Source organism: Ambystoma mexicanum, chromosome 9 (genome assembly GCF_040938575.1).
Source record: "Ambystoma mexicanum isolate Mex_15411 chromosome 9, UKY_AmexF1_1, whole genome shotgun sequence".
Taxonomy (NCBI): domain Eukaryota; kingdom Metazoa; phylum Chordata; class Amphibia; order Caudata; family Ambystomatidae; genus Ambystoma; species Ambystoma mexicanum.
This window is the reverse complement of record NC_090931.1, coordinates 979,015,812-979,031,099: the sequence shown is the minus strand read 5'-3', so window position 1 is coordinate 979,031,099 and position 15,288 is coordinate 979,015,812. Positions and strand designations below refer to the sequence as shown.

The 15,288-nt window shown below is 44.6% G+C and overlaps 1 protein-coding gene across 4 annotated transcripts in view; it reads right to left on the bottom strand.

Annotated features, from left to right (window-relative positions):
- HAT1 (histone acetyltransferase 1) overlaps positions 1–15,288 on the bottom strand; it is an 827,312-nt gene that overhangs the window by 754,257 nt on the left and 57,767 nt on the right. The window contains exon 1 of one of the 4 annotated variants that reach the window (XM_069616210.1): positions 8,936–8,986. The exons of the other annotated variants lie outside the window; for them this stretch is intronic. The gene's annotated coding sequence lies outside the window, so the exon portion shown is untranslated. Of the gene's footprint in view, positions 1–8,935; positions 8,987–15,288 lie in introns of those variants that run through there. 4 annotated transcript variants of the gene reach the window in all.

The following is a 15,288-nucleotide window of genomic DNA, read 5'->3' as shown; positions in this document are numbered from 1 at the left end:
GGGAGAGATCAGACAAGTAGAAGGCAGCATCAATAGAGGGGAAGCTAGATGCCGTGATCGCAGATGTGAGGCTCCTTAGACAGGACAAAAGAAACCTAGCAGAGAGGGTGACAACGGTGGAACAGGTGCAGAGCAACACAGCGAATGTGACCACCTCCCAAACCCAAATGTCAGAGGTACTGGATAGGATCCGTACGCTGGAACGCATAGCCCAAGATGCACAAGGGAGGGCTTGACACAATAGTGTGCGCATAGTGGGGCTCCCGGAGCGGGAGGAAGGCAGAGACCCCACGGACTACAAAGAGAGCCTACTGATCCAAGAAGTGGGAGCAGGGAACTTGTCCCAGGGCTTCGAAGTGGAGAGGGCGCATAGAGCTCTAACCAGGAGACCCCGCCCGGCAGCACCCCCAAGACCTATGATCGCAAAGATCATGAACTTCAAAAGACAGGGAGAAGATCTTGGCATTCTCACGTGAGGGCAGGGTAATAACGAGAAATGGCGCCAGAGTAACCATCTACCCAGACTACACAGCGCTCGTACAAAGATAACAGGTGCAGTTCTGGCTGAACAAGGAGCGCCTCGGGCAGAGGGTGTGAAATTCATGTCGTTATACCCGTCTAAGCTAAAAGTGTTGCACAATGGGAGGACACATTTTTGAGATCACAGCTGGCACCCAAGAGTGGATGGACCAGCAAGGGATCCCACAACCAAGAGAAAGGAACAGGAGAAATAGAGACACACCTCAGTAAGGCATGGAGCAAAAACAACGAACAGGCACACACTACAGAAGTATAGACCAATAGTCTGACGGAGGGAAGCTTGGAACAATACTTGAGCAGACCGCTGGATGCCACAAGACCTTACTAGCACAATGGAACTGGGGACATACCCCGACGAAACAAGAAGCAAACAAATAGCAGAGCAGCTGTATAGAGACCTAAACCAGTAAATTGAAAATGGGAGCTCACAGCTTCTGAGAGCGGACCGCCAAGACCCACAGATGGAACCCAAAGGGAAGACAGTTTGCAGTGGAGGTCGAAAAGGAGGGCGGCACCTGGAATGCGGCAGAACCCGAGCAGGGGATGGATGGCTGGTTGGTTTTTTAAAGTTGCAGTAGTTGTGTGTTTAGGTTTGTTAAGGGAAGGCATGAGAGGAGGAAGACCTATTAAACGACAAAGGCACAGCAGAGGCAAAGAAGAACAACAAGCATGGCTGTACCCAAATACAGGAAGTCAGCGAGGAGCACCACGAAAGGGGGCCAGCAAAGACCTGAGACTGGAGGCCGAGGGGTCAGTTGGGTCAGGAGAGGGCACAAGAAGAGGAAAAAGCGGCGACCGACAAAAGCACGCAGGGGAATGGAGAGAGACTTCCCGGAGGCACCATACACTAGAGGAAATACAGCATACGAGCCCATGGGAACAACTGGGCTGCCGGATTCAGCAAACACATGGGCCAGGAAGCACTAAATGTGGTCACATGGAATGTTAGAGGACTAAACGCCTACGTCAAGAGGCTGAGGGTCTATGCTTGGTTGAACAGGACAAGGTTCCACATTGCAATGCTACAGGAGACACACCTGATGGCCAAAAAGCAAGCCAAGACACTTATGCTCCGGCTGGCCCCATACAGGAATGCAACAATAATCTGGGCCGGCTATTTCAACTGTACAGTGGATCCCCGACTGGACGGGTCGGACAACAAGCATAAGAAACCAGCGTCACTGGCCAGAGCACTACAGAAGATACTGGATCTGGAGAAAGGTACACAAGGGCAAAAGGGGATACAGACACTACAGTGCCCCACACGGGACATTTACCCGAATAGAGTACCTGTTCACGGGCAAAGAGACAATCGTTGAATTCACCAGGGCACACATTCACAGACGAACACTGTCCGATCACGCCCCGCTGGGAGTAGCCTGAGCACACACATACAGGAGAGCCCCCTCCCCCATACCCACATGGAGACTGAGGGCAAAAGCACTGTTGGATGGGGAATTCCAGGAGTATATCGAGAGCACGATAGACTACTATTTTGAGCAGAATACAGGGTGCGTGGATAGCACCGGAACGATCTGGCAGGCCCTTAAGGTGGTAGTCAGGGGAGCAGCGATGGGGAAGACGGGAGGGCTCATGGGGGCGATTTTGGCTGAACTATAGCGAGTGGAAAAGGAGATTGAAAGGGCAGAAGCAGGCGAGATGGGAGGAGAACTGGGAGAGCTCACAGTCCTGAGACAACAGTGTATGCCAATCTGGGAGAGGCTGGGGAAGCTGGATTATGAGAAGTATATACAGAGGCTAGATGCAGAGGGAGACAAGCCCAGCAGGTTCCTAGCCTGCCTAACTAAACAGGAGAGCAAGCGGGAACCGATAAACGCAATCATGGACAAGCAGAGCAAAGTGATAAGGACCCAGGAAGGTATAAATATGGTTCTCACAATCCTATGAGAAACTATACACCCGGGTTCAGGAGGAAGGAGGAGACATAGCCGATGCTTTACCGGAAATCAAGCTCCCGCAACTGACAGAGGAGCAAGCCTAAATGTTAGAGATGCCACTCACCGTAGAGGAGCTGGCGGAAGTCATAACCCAGCTACCGACGGGGAAAGTCCCCGGGCCCAACTGGTTACCAGGGGAATTCTACAAGAAATATAGGGACAGCCTGGCCCGAGACTACTGGAGACGTTAGAAGAGGCATATGAGAGAGGTTGGCTCCCGAGTAGCATGTCAGAATCAATAATAGTACCAAAACTAAAACCAGGGAAATCACCTCTAGAGTGCGGGTCCTATAGACCAATCTCCCTGATAAACCAAGACTCCAGAATCCTCACAGCGGCCCTAGCCTACCGGTTCAAAAGAGTGATACCCACGCTGGTGCATCCGAACCAAACAGGGTAAGTACCGGAATGGACGCTCCAGAGACTCCATCACGTCAGACATGACGAATCAGGAAGAGGGAGAAAGCGGAGTATCATCACTGAATGCCATAAAGGCTTTCGGCTCGGTGAACTGGCTTCTGGGAGTGCTCGTCCACTTTGGGCTAGGGGAAGGGTTCCTAGGTTGGATAAAGCTTTTATACAGGGATCCGAGGGCGAGGGTAAAAACGGGGAGACATGTTTCAGAGGGGTGGAGCATAGCGCGGGGCACAAGGCAGGGGTTCCAGCTTTCCCTGATTTTATATATCCTGGCCCTAGAACCATTTGCGGCCTTCCTAAGAGCGCAGCACAGGGATGCCGGAATAGTGATAGATGGGTAAGCACACCAGATATCAATTTACGCAGACAACATGCTGCACTATGTCCAGAATCCACAGAACCACTTGCCGGACTTGCTGGAGGCCCTAGAGGCATTTGGGAGGCTATCGAGAATCACTATCAATAAGGAAAAGTCCTCACTGTTCCCCTTGGCCGGCCGGAGAGGAATGACATCAGACCAGCTGCCGGATTTAGGCCTCACGTGGACCCCGCTCACCTTTAGATATCTGGGAGTGGCTATATAACATGACACCAATGAGACACAAACAATACACAGGCAGCCCTGGATAAAATTGGGAAGGCCATGCAGCTTTGGAGGACGCTGCCGTTGGGGACAATGGGAAGGACGGCCCTATTGAAGATGACGGTCCTACTCTGATTACTATACTATTTCACTAATATCCCTTAGAACATCCCAGGGTCATTCTTCAAACAGCTACACACCATGGCAAGGGACTTCCTGTGGGGAGGAGGGAGAACAGAGTAGCATTGAACACACTACAAAGGGGCTACGAGTGGAGGGGCATCAGGCTCCCGGACTTCGAATGATATTACCTGGCAGCTCAACTCCAATTTGTGGTGCAGTGGTTGGGTGAGGACACTTCTATAGATGCAATACTTTTTCAACAGCCGCTCCAGCAATATTACTTGAGAACTCCTGTGGATGGACAAAGCTTCAGCGAAAGCACTCCCCAATATGGTTCAGCTGGGATGAGCTTTATGGAAAAGAGTGTGGAAAGCCCAGGACATGAAGGATCCCTGCTCCAGCTAAATCACCCTAGCGGGACTATTGGACACCCGCATTGCAAGTCTGGCAACGTTCAGAACACAGTGGGAAGACAAGGGAGTAGCTGAAATAGGAGATCTCTGGCAAGGACGACACTGGGTAGACTTCCAGAACCTGGTGGAGGAACAGGACATACACAAGGGCCAATTTATATTGTACAACAGCATGGTTAAAACAATAAGGAGGAGGTGGGAGACCCTACCGGAAGCAGAAGACACAGGGTGTGGGGGGGGACTAAACACATGGCACAATGTTTGAGGGGACACACACCATGTCCAGGCTTTAAGAATAATTATTAGGAACTAGGAATGAAAGAGTACTATACACGAGGGCCAAATGGGAAGAAGAGCTTCAGAAACCCTTCAAGGATGAGGAATGGAACAGGGCCCCCCAGTATGCAAAGAAAGTCTCCAGGAACACAAGGTTCAGGCAGATGCAGCTCTAGCTCATACACAGAGCATATCCAACGCCTAAAAGAATATCAAACATGGGGAATAGACTTGAAGCTGCCCACGCAGCGAAGCAGAGTTAGCGGACATGGCGCATATGTTTGGTCATGCCAAGAATAATGATCTTTTGGGACACAATCAAGGAGAGAGCGCTGAAGGCGGGAATCCAAATGCAAGTCTGGTCGCCAGCATCTTATCTACTGGGCTTCCCAAGAGGAGACAAGCAGAGAGCACACTTGGCAAAGATGAAAGACCTGATGACAATATTGGCTGCATCGCAATGGCGTGGAACACAAGCACGGGACTCTTGATAGAGGGCTGGTGGGCGGACCTGCAAAAATTGACAAAAGCCGAAACATCAGTCTGGACAAGAGCGACGCAAAGGGGAGAAGGCAATAGTGGGGCCAGGATAGTGGCATGGAACACCCTTTCGCAGGACCTGTTCGGAAGCAATGAAAGAGACAGCAGACGCGAACCAGACTACCTGGTGGAGGACTAGTCGCGTGACAAGAGCAAGCTGGGGGATTACAGGCCAAAATGACTCGAGAAGAGAGCCGGCCCATCCGCACCCAGGTGCAACACAGAACAGAGTACGGACAGTATGGATGGGAGAAAGGAGGTCTAGCCGCGAGCCGAGCAGATAAAGAATATGGACTCGAACTCGAAGGTGCCAATAGAAATGTGTTGCGAGTTGTTGTTTATGTGGTTTTAATGCAAATAAAAAGACAAAAAAAAAAGAAGACTTTTAAGCAAGACCATTTTAACTTGAAACCTTTGAACAAAATACAAAATGCTAGCTTATCTGTTGAAGTTTCCATCGCCAAAATTTAGAACACTTTTTAATATTGCGTTTAAATTTATGGCCGACCAGAGAAGTTCTAGGAGTCAGATCAAGGGTATTATTGAGGAAAGATGATTTTGCAAAAATGTTGTTGATCCTGAAACTTTGAAACATCTGATGGTGCTATGTCCAAAACTGCTCACAGAGAAAATTGTTTCTGCAATATCTCAAAGATTACAGAGATTTAACAGCAGATGCACTATGGGAAAAGATGTGTATGGGTCGACAAACACAGATTTTAGAAGCAATAAAATATGTATTTTATTTAACATTTTAGGCTACGAATAATGGGATGTTTAAAAGAAGTTTGTTTTTATGAACTGTGCATACATATAGTGCTGCTTGATGAAATAATTGCTGAGGCCCTTGATTTTCAAATTGAAAATTAATTTGAATTTTAGTTTTTCTTTTTAACTATGTGTATAATTGTATTGAAAGGTTGAATTGTTTATTAAACTATAACAGTACATTTTAAAAAGAAATAAAAAATGTATATGCTCTATATTCATTGAAGTTTAGTCGAAATGTGTTTGAAATAAATATTGTAACGGTTCAAAATTTGCACTCGCCTCTAGCTAGAGAAATGTGACTCTCTGCAAGTAAATTATATGGTGTGTGTATGCATAGAATGGAGGGAAGGAGTGACTTATGGCTGGCTAGTTCACGGTTGTATAATACTTATCAGGCAACTACGGGCACCTCATGTGAATCTTGGAGATGCTCAAATCGTGCATCGCCACCTACACTGGATAACACACACTGTCCAGCAATCCCTGCAACAGGACTTGTTGCTGCTGCCCAGACGATCTCACTGTGCTCAAACACTTCAGATACCCAAAGGAAACCATCTACTAAGGGAGAATCCAGAATGTTCTGCTTGTCAATTGGACTAGTAAAAACACATGCCTAGAATGACCTCCCTCAACCTCACCGGTCCAGCAACAAGGACCTATACACCATGACCAAGACTAAGATACATCAAGGGAGTCTTAGTGATGGTTTCATCGTAAAACAGGAAAACCCAAGGAGGCTATTCTGCCGTTATGGCCACTAACATCTGGAGTGGTAAACCCAGACAAATGCATACCAGATAACCATCCTTTCTGAAAAGACCCTAGTTTATCCAGAAACTGTAGATAACTAAAATTAAATAAACAAGTAGGGCATGTGGCACTGCTTAGTCAGCTGGGCCATCCAAAACACGCACCAGCAGATGTGCGGGATAATATCTCTCAACCTCAACAATCCAGTCTCATCCCTGTAAATTACGGTGACAATCACTGAAAACAGAAGCTAGCAGGAATGCCTTGTGGTACTGCTGATTGAAATGGACCAACCACAGCGCCCTGTTACAAAGTCAAACTCCTGACCCCATCCCAAGCTGTGCAGGGGAATCTACGGATATGGAAAAATAGCCTACCTGGGTGTTTAGGTCAAAGTTATGAACGGGAGGTGGACTAGGATGGGTTTTGCAAAGTCGCCTACCCAGTCCATTAACCTCCTCAGTCAGATAGCCTATCCCAGGAAGATTCTTGGTATAAATCCACTCATTCTCCCCTCTCCTTCAATCCAGTACCTCTAGGTGTGAGTCGGAGGCACAGACTCCTGTGTTGTAGAGAGGAAAACGAGGATTAAGAAAAATGCACTGTCAAGTATCATTTTTCAGTGTCGGATCCAACATTGGACGCAGCCCTACAGATAAGGGGTGTAACTGTCACTTTTACTCATTAAAAATAGGCAAATATCCGCCCTCCTAAAAAAAAAATAAATGTGGAGTATAAATACTGCCAGCAAAAACATGTAAACAGACACAGACCCATGTGCCCCTGTTTTCACTTGCGCAATGCCATCGATATGTTCGGACTAGTAAGTGCCTGATCTAAAGAAGTACCTGTGTATCTTTTAATGGGCATGAATAACTAGGTGCAATGAAATTACTACAAAAACATTTCCGTTTTCCATTTAACACATCTGTATACGCTTATAAAAAAATACTTCCATTGGGAATTAGACAGATTTCCACTAACTAAAAAAATCATTTTACTCCCAACTTTAAAATACAAGGAGTATAATACTCCCACTTCCAAATCTCATCTGGAGCACCGATTGGACGTTGGCAAATACTCACTAATATGAACGCAGAATGCTGCTGAAAACAAATGAAGCTTACCATCCTCTGCATCAGGAACCTGCATTCCAAATTATACCTGCAGGGAGACTTACTAAAATAAGAAAAAAAAGCAAGCACTCTGGATGAAGCTAATGGAGCGAACCAACGGCCCATGCAGGATCCTTTATGCTACAGGGGGGGCCCTCCCTGAAACATAATCGGGATACCAGGAAGAACAAGGGTGCCAGAACAGCCAAGGCTGAGGGAGCAGCTCAAGTCATTGAGAAGCGGAGAGGAGCAAAAGCAAGAAGACCCAGAGCAGAAGGCAGGACTTCAACCAGATCCCCATAATGCTGCTAGAGCTTAAAGCTTTGGTGGGATGAAGAGGAACCAAAAAGGTATGATTCTGCAAGACCCTGGGGTTGGGCATTGCTATACACAAATTGAAATCAAATAAAAATAAGGTGATATTAATGACATTGTGAAATCCTGAAGCCTAACAGCAAAGCGGAGGAAGAACAGCCCGACCAATAGCAAGCCCACGACATAGGCCGGTGAGGCAAATAGGCCTACAAAAAAAGAATTTAAAAATAAATAAATCGGCATCAAGATAGCAGTCAAGAGGGGAGGAAGAAACCAGGACTGTAAACACACGGACCAGAGAATGCAGCAGGGTTAACCTTGGCCAGTTACACACCTTGCATGCCTGAGGTAGCAACTGAGAGGCCTAGACATAGGAGTGCTACAAAAGAGCTGCACCCTACATCCCTGAACATCTTACGAATAGAGATCAGAGCACTATATCCCAGAGATGGACTGGTAGCAAACTAGTGCTATAGCCATGTGATTAGAACTTGGATCATGGACCCAGAGAGAGCAATATCCCCATTAGACAGGATACCTCGTATGCACTATAATTTGATCCCCTCCTATAGACTGTTCAGAAATAGGAAAAGCATTTGTGGATAAATCCCTAAAACCCATGAATGTTAATCCAATTCCCCATCCAAACATAAAAAGGTTGTTGAACCCGTGTCTGGTGTTCTACTGGTCCATCCCCAATGCACAAACGGTGCCTCCAATAAATGAACCATCCCACCCACTAACCAACCTCATCTTACTTCCTTACTTACCGGGTTCGAAATCGATGGCAGCTTTGAGCTATTTATCTCCAGGTTATAGCCTACAAGATTTCACAGAAAGGCAGGGATCCAAGTCTTCCAAACTCAGGGAACAATAATTGTGATATCCCAAAAAAATATTTTTATAGGGGATACAAACAGATTGCAACTACTCACAATTCACCACATTCAATCCATGTACACTCAATATTACTGTGTACAAAAATATTACAACATCAGGGAAAATTGTACATAAAACAAAGCCAAAGGAAAACTATTTAGAAACAATGTATGATTTGAAATGTAGACAGGCGAGGACTGGAATGGCACAATTTTGCCAATGTTGGCTTCCTGATACAAAAATAGCACCAACCGGTTTCAACGTTGTCAAAATGATTCAGCAGGTCTTCATTAGGGAAATTAAAGGATCTAAAAACAAACGTACACATTTTCAAATCAATATACAGCAAAACTGCCTACATTTGCATCCAAACATACAGTCTAGAATAAAAACTAAATTTACTCCAGTCTAGGTTGTCTAATTCACGTACAACTAAATGAAGCAATCGGCACCAATGGCGAATTTGGAAGCCTGTGCAGGAGGAACAAAAGGGTCATGAACTCCGGGTGTCACCAATTGGTGGAACCCCACCAATCAGTGACAGACACGCTAACAAGCCAGCCAAACACAACCAGTACTTCACTGTGAGACTGAGTGCCAGGCAGTGGCACATCATCACCAATGTCAGCGTTGCAAACAACTCATGTGACAACGAAACACTTTGAAACTAACCTCCCTTTTTGAACACTGCCATAGCCTACGAGGGCCTGGTAGGTTTGACACCAAAAGCTATCAGGAGCTACCTTTGAGTCATCTGGTGTCTCTCTCTCTCACACACGTTTGAAATTAACTTTTTTAAAAACGCCTATAATTGGGCACTGGGGTACATTTAGAAGTCATTTAAAGCATAAGGGGTCATATATAGATAAAAGTTAGGGTTTGCATCTCATGTGGAAGTTGCAGCACGCTATGTATTAGCTACTTGTTCCCCAGAGGCAGCTCTTGCCGACATGATGCGAGATACCCTCAGGAGCTGGTTGTAGCTCCTACTCCTTACATCATTATTAAGATTCCAGCTGACCTACATTACTTGAATCAACGAAACATGCACACGACAGCAGTCCACCGCTGAAACAGCGCCCTAATGCACAGTCACCACTTTTCTATGGATCGCAACAAAGAGGATTAACAGGAAGAAAAAGCAGCTACTCGGTGTCTGGTATTATCCAATTTAACTTCCAAGTGAGATTGTAATGTACAAAACCTTGGCCATTGTAGATTACCCGTTACGACATGCAGGTCTAATGCTCCTTTATACACATTCTGAACCATCTCACATAGGCATACATGCATGGCACTAGATGGCCTAGGATGTCAAATGAAGGTATTGGCATCAGGCCAATGATTCTCTCCTGGGCTATGAACAGGGATCAACACTACCCAGCTTTCAGCAATAACAGTCCACGTGTCTTCACTTTCCATATAGATCCCACCACTGTACAATGCCTGGCTCCTCTCCCATGCTCGCATGTGAAAACATCTTGGCATACAACAGAGCACTGGAGCTCTCATACGGCAACACAAAACCCACCTGCCCTAACATAACCCACATAGAACCACACTACCAGGTTCTTGCATCGCCATGCATTAGATTGTATGCCTTGCCATTCCCTCTGTTCCCACTAATCCAAGCACCCGCCCAATATGCCTTCCAGAAATAAGCACCAAATGGCAGAAGCCATGCTATTTAAGATCCAGTGCATTACCTATCACTATTCATTCTTAAGTGAGATGCAAGACATATGGCTCTCAGTTGCCAGACTATTTCTCACTCTAAAAACTGAAGTGCACAGCAAACTTTTAATTATTTTGCCCATCTCTGATTGGTAAAGAATTATCCAAATACAAATATCCACACAGGCTATTATTTTTTGACAGTCGTGAGAATGTATTCATATTTTATTTAATATATATGCACACTAAGTAAAATGTTGCAAAGAACATTGCCGACTGAGACTGATCATTATGGAGACAGATAATGTTCATCTTCCGTGTAACGAATGCATGAGAAATTAAGTGTGCCATATCACTTCAAGGCATAAAATAAGCAGTGTTGCATATCAATTTGCTAATTAAATTGGCACTTGTGTAGCAAAGGTAGCTATTACAATGAAAACTCAAGCTTGCACTCCATTCCTCTGTTCTGGCGGGAGAGAGAGAAGGGAAGCGAGCGCAAGAGAAAGGGCAGCGAGCGCAAGAGAAAGGGAAGCGAGCGCAAGAGAAGAGAGGAGAGAGAGAGAAATCTTGAGAAAAAACTTAGGGTAACACATCAAGATACACTTGCACACCAATTTTTAAATGGTAATTCAATGAAAAAATAAACAAAGTGAATTACTGAAGTGTAATGTAAGAGTTCAAGGTGCAGGGGAGAGAGACTCGGCCTTGGTATCTAGGACGGAATATATAAAGGGACAAAGAAATCCAGACTATGGAAAACTGCGTCCCCCTGCACACTTTCTAAAAGGCAGTAAGCCTAAATGGTTTTAGTCACAAGTTTGTTTGCTATACAATTACTGTTGTAACTTAAATACAACAGTAATTGTACAGCGATCTACCTAAGCATCATTAGGTTTCTAGTGGCACTTGAGACAGTGTCCATCTCCACAAATTATTGTGATTACTAACAAATAATTGGGACAATCGACAAAAGTCTTGGTTTAATTATGTTAATTGTTTTTTTAAATTACCATACGGGTACATTTCAGATTAATTTTTGTTCTTTGTAGATACTTGTGAAAATGTATGTTGAAATCTATGCCCCTGATGAAGAGTCTATGAATCTCGAAACGCGTTGGGCCAACTTGAAAATAAAAATGTAGAAGACACTCTTCTCTAATGAAAAAGAGTTACTTGAATTTTTTTTGGATGAACCTCTTTGTACTGAGTTACAAGAGTAACTAATTTTATATCAAAAAAACTTGTGACTAATATAATTTAGGCTTACTGCCTTTTAGAAAGTGTGCAGGGGACACAGTTTTCCATAATTTGGATTTCTTTGTTCCTGAAAAATGTAGGGGTATCATGAGCAGAATGGAGAATGACTCTAGTAGCAACATAAGGGGCATAAGGGACAAATTGAACTTTTACAATCTAACAAAGCAAAAAAGGTGCTCCTAAACTTACAGCAGAGATACTACATGAAAGCCAATAAGCCGGACAGATTGCTGGCGAGACAGCTCAGGGAAAAAGACAACAGCACAGACCATACAAAAACTTAAAAACCGAGAAGGGAAGGACGGCCAGCAAGGATATAACAGAGCAATTTGAAAGCTTTTACTCAAACCTTTATAAGTCCCATCTCTCAGCCTCATCTACATAAGATGAATATTTGCAATCGACCTCGCTTCAGAAGCTCACAACATGGAGAGGAAGCAACTAGAGGCAGAAATAACACCGGAAGAAGTCTTGTGTGTAATGCAACAGTTACGCTTTAACAAAGCCCTGGATGAGGATGGGTACCTAGCAGCATTTAATAAGGGTTATCGGACGTACCTGGCACCCAAGCTAGCCACAGTATTTAAATGTAATGCCTTTAGCACATCAGGGAGAATATCCCCCCCCCCCCACGTTGGAGGAAGCCAAGTTAGTCCTCTTCCCCAAACCGCATAAAGCAATTGGGGTTCATAAAAAACAGAAAAACATTCAAGAACACCTGTCGGGAATGCTACCTAGTGGCGAAGGTAGATAAGAAGGAACTCCCAGCCCTCCTGCTCTCATTGGATGCTGAAAATTAATTCGACTTCATTCCCATTTCGTACAATGGAAAAAAATGAGGTTCAGATCTCAGTTCCTACAAAGCTTTCAGGAGAACTATATCTGTGTAGGGAGGATAGCGCAGTGGCAGACCACACTTAAAAAACAAAACAAAAAAACAAGAAAAACACAAAAACCAACATTGGATATTAAGCGGGTTATAAATACCTGCACTTGCATGGTCCGAATGTAGAAGGCTGAGTAGGATCGTACCGCCCTCCCCCGCACCCCATGCCTTGTTGCGCCTTGACACACCACACGTGTATAGGCACAATACAAAATAACAAAATAAAAATAAATAAAATAAAAATAAGCCAACGATTTGACTGCAGATAAATGGGAAGTTATCCCAATGTATTTCAATCATAAAAGGGACGAAACAAGGGTGCCTGTCCACTCTCCCAACAGTTATTCGCAATATATCTGGGACCATTCCTTAACTGGGTCACAGTAAATAAACATATCAAGGGCATCCCATTTGAAGGGGAGGAGGAGGAACATAAGATAATGGCATTCGCAGATGACATGCTGGTGGCGGTAACCAATCTGGTCAGATCACTACCGACCATCGTTTGAGAAATGGGTGACTTTGGAACAGTGGCTGGGCTGAAAATGTATCTAAAAATAAGAAATTCTGAACTTATCAATTGAGGGAGAGCTATTAACAGTCAATGCCTGGCATTTAGATGGCCAACAGGTGGGATAAAACTGAGGACCAATGACCATCTCATGGCTGGGTTGGATAAATACTATTAAGGTGGTGATTCTGCCTAGAGTCCTGTACTATTTCCAGCCATTCCTAATAGCCATACCCAGAACATTTTTCACATTATCCAAAATGATTTCCAAATGTATATGGCTAAACAAAACACAGAGGGGAGCAATGAAAACACAAATAGTTTCCGAGAGTAGGGGTGGGGTAGCCCTACCAAGCTTTATGCAGAGGTGCAGATCAGGGCGATTAGAGAATGGCTGACGAGGGACTCGAAAAAAGATTTGGGCTAGGATGGACAAAGCGATAGCAGATACAACCCTGGATGAGGTCCTATTGCTGAAGACCACCAATAGACCACAGAACATAATAAAAAAGCTAAATAACAGCATTAGTAGTAGATATATCGGACAGATTAGCAGAAAGATGCAGGCGCACACCTTTCCCTTCTCAGTTGACACCTCGGTTTCAATATCCTCAATTTGGTCCAGTAAGAGAACAAGGGGCAAACTGGGGGATATGTACCAAAACCAAGGGGTAATTTCCTTGAGGATTGTAAAAAACAATTGGGCGAGACTGGAGTACAACCAGATGCAACACTGGCTTAAAGAACCAACAAACATAACAGCAGCTACTAGACCACCTACACCATTTGAGAAACATAGCACTACACAGTAAGGCAACAGTAAATGGATTTCAGCATTGCATAAAATGATATCAGAGAGAACCCCACAGATCAAAAGGGCATACATGAGCAAGTGGGAAATGGTGGTGGGGCATGAAATTCCACAAGACACCCGAGATAGGGTCTGGAGGAATATCCCTAAATTAACGAGGACAGTGCAAACAATAGAAATGTGGTACAAAGTAATGGTGCAATGGAACTCCAGAGAGGCTCCACAAATTCAGGTTGGGGGGGGGGGGGAGGTCTCCCTGAAAATGCTGCAGAGGGTGCAAAAGCAAGGAGACTGGGAACATATTTGGTGGATTCATCCGCGGGTCTTGTCATTCTGAGTCATAGTAAATAGTATGAAAGATGTTCGGATCGCCAATTAAAAGAGACAAGGTGGAATGTCTTTTGGGACTATATGATGAGGATGCAAGCTCATGGTGCAATGCAAGGCGTTTGCAATACTAAACCTAGCGCCCCTGTTACTTACTAAACAGAGATAGAGACAAAGGACCTCCAGTGGAACATGATTGGATATTGAAGATTGAGAACATTATGTCCCTAGAGTGGGTAACGTTCTCAATACAAAGGATCTGTTTATTTGTATTGCGCACCAGACCCTGAGGAATCAGGGCGCAGAGGATACAAGAAGTCTTTCAGCATAGGTTACACATGGCCTATATACAAGTCAAAAATACAGATGCAAGTAGGAAAATATATACAGGTCGAGATAGACAAAAATGCAGAAGCACATGAAAGAATACAAGGAGAGAGAGTACTATACAGGCAGCATAATAAAAAGGCACTCCGATAGCCGTATATGATACGATGAAGTGGTATTCTTGGTCACTGTCTTTGAGCCAGTTGATGAAATTCTTTCTGAAGTTCATATATGATCGGTCTACTCGTAAGGATGGAGGCATAGTGTTCCAAAGCTGGGCAGCTTTAACTGGAAAGCTACTACTCCCAACCTTAGAGAGTTTGAATCTTGGGATTGTAAAACAGTTATTAGCTGTTCTCAAGGGCATGGTCGAAGATTTTTTAGACAGTCTCTCCGTAAGGTAGTGGGGTGCAGCATTGTTTAGACATTTGTAGGTGATTGAGGCAGTTTTCAGCCTAATTTTGTCATAGGTAGAAAGACAGTTATTTTGTCTCCTAATCTCGGAAATGTGCTCTTTCCTTGCTATGCCGGGGGCAGCTCTAAGGGCATTATTTTGGAGTGGTTGAATTTTACTGGTGATACATTTATTAGCTCCGATGCAGAGGGCGTTACAGTAGTCCAATTCGGACAGAATGAGAGCTCTGGCAAGGATAAGACAATTATTCTTAGATAAGAATGGTTTGCCCGCTCTGATTAGTTTGCATGTGTAGGCAGTGGTGGACGCCATAGCGTTCACTTGTTTAGTGAACGTGCAAGTGAAATCGAGGTAAAAACCTAAGGTCACTATTATAGGGTTACCGTCTATATTA